This window comes from Cynoglossus semilaevis, chromosome 2, assembly GCF_000523025.1.
Source record: "Cynoglossus semilaevis isolate Cse_v1.0 chromosome 2, Cse_v1.0, whole genome shotgun sequence".
NCBI lineage: Eukaryota > Metazoa > Chordata > Actinopteri > Pleuronectiformes > Cynoglossidae > Cynoglossus > Cynoglossus semilaevis.
Window position 1 is genome coordinate 13,422,015 of NC_024308.1, and position 2,252 is coordinate 13,424,266.

Below are 2,252 nucleotides of genomic sequence, written 5' to 3' on the forward strand. Positions count from 1 at the left end.
ATCGCTGCCTGCCCTGCTGCAGCTCGTCAGCTCATCAAACCTCTTGTGTTAAAAACCTCACTCCACAGTCACGTTGTCTGAGCGTTGTTGTTGGTGCCTGTCTGTCTGTTTGTGTGTATGCATGCATGATTGATTGATTTAATTTTGTCTGTGTTTTTGTTTTTTTCCTTTTAAAAACTAATACAGCAGGGTATTCAAACAAGCTGATCTGTTTGTTGAATTTAGTTACACAACGGATATGTGAATGTGGAAGTGCAGAATGGATGTGTGAATTTATTTACACTTCTGAAGTGTGTTTTCTTAACTTTTGTACATTGTGCTGTGTAAAAAGTATTTCCAGAAAATTTATATTTTTTCTGTTCTGTGAGTTTGTACAAGGTTGACAATTTTACCCCATACCCTTACATTACCCCTTATCCTTACCCCTTACATTTACAACTTTTGCCCGAGACAAGATGTAAAAAGATAATTCCCTGCACAAAGCTGCTTTCATTTCAGTTCAGGAAATGTTTTGTAAAATTATATAAAATTGTATGCATAAAAGGCAAGGAAAAACCCTTTGAAACAGGTTGTTGTGCAAAATACCAAAACCAAAAATTTGAAACAGGTCACTGTTGTTGTGCAAAATACCAAAACCAAAACAAAATACCAAAACAACATTTGTTTGTCACTTTGTAGCTCGATATTCAACATCCATGGCAAAAAAAAAAAAACAAGCAACGAGGTGCTCACTAAAACCCTGTATAATGAGACAATAAGAGCCACGCAACACAAACAGAGTGACAAGAACCTGGGGATAAAAGGTTTGCTGATGAGACGCTGGTGACAGTAATTAGGAAAGTGTGTGAGAGTAAACACAAAGGCAGGAACTACACAAAGGCACGAGGGAGGAAAGGAAAGCACTAAAGTGCAGCCGGATCAAAATAGGACAGAGGTAAAACAAAAGAGAGAAGCCACGAAGCTCAGTATGAGTTGGAAAATGTGTTTGTATTTTCTTGGAACTTTTCGACTAAATTTAGCCTCAACTCTGACCATCGAAGTTGAGGGTAGGACTTTCAGAGTTTTTTTTGTTTTTATTTTTAAATTATAACCACTAATTAGTCACGTGTCAAATTGTGTTCAAGTTGTAACAAAACAACAAAAAAATGTTTTTGACGTCAGATAAAATCTGTTCATCTCAGCAGCAGAGCAGGGATGTGAACACATATGTACAGCATGTGATGAGTTCATGCACGTGTGGCTGTGGCTTTGTGTGGGTGCATGTGTTGGTGCGTACGTGCATCCTAGCATTCACAATCACATTAGCGCATCAGATCCTCCTGTCCAGGTCTTCATTAGCCGTTTGCCCGTCGGCGTTCAAGAACAGAACAATGAGCAGTAACCAGGTTACTGCAGAACCAACGCTGTTCTCTGGCCTTGCAGTCTGAGCCTGAACAGACGCAGACATGCTGCAGTCATAGCTGCAGGCTGAGGAAAAAAAATGTCTGTAATGTTTATCATGAACCCCACGAACTGCAGATGGATGTCAGCAGACAGTGGTTTTACTGACCTCACGTCAACAGTGTGTGAGAAAATGGAGGAACATGTAGTTGAATATGAAATAACAAATGATTGAACACAACAATTTTTCGTGGCAACGGATCTTCCACGTGAGGATCGACAACAACAAAGGAAACAAACACACTCGCACACATGCGATGGTCAGAGTTTACGGTGCTGTGGGAGGCATGGATCTTTTGTTTCTCTTTTAGCCTCTGGTAAACTGCCAATTAAGTTTGTATAGCTGTGTGTGAGTGGCAGCGAATCTAAACGGGGAATGGGAAATAGTCGTTAGTGAGAAATTGAAACAAAGAAAACAGGAAGTGAGTCGGACGACTGAAATGACAAAAACATGAACATGATGGCAGCGCGCAGATTCACGGACTGTTTACATGTGCACTTGGCACTGGTGACTGGTACAGTGGGTCAGTGCTTGTGCCTTACAGCACAAAGATAACATCTTTCTACGTAACGTTTGCGTGTTCTTACAGTTTCACCCTGCAGTCCGAAAACATGATTATGTTAATTGTTGACTATAACTTAAACCTGTGTGACTCTGTGTGACCCCTTCACTATTGGCTCCGGCACCCCTCACGTCCCTGAGCACTGCAATAATAAATCAGTGATACAGCAGGTCTCAGACTCATCGCAGAAGGAGGCAATTACTTGTAGCATTTTAGTATGTGGCTGTTTGCTGCTAGCAAGCAAGTGAC

At 40.9% G+C, this 2,252-nt stretch overlaps 1 protein-coding gene across 1 annotated transcript in view; it reads left to right on the top strand.

Moving 5' to 3' along the window:
* The window catches only part of LOC103399890 (1-phosphatidylinositol 4,5-bisphosphate phosphodiesterase gamma-1-like), a 784,699-nt gene that overhangs the window by 126,103 nt on the left and 656,344 nt on the right, over positions 1–2,252 (top strand).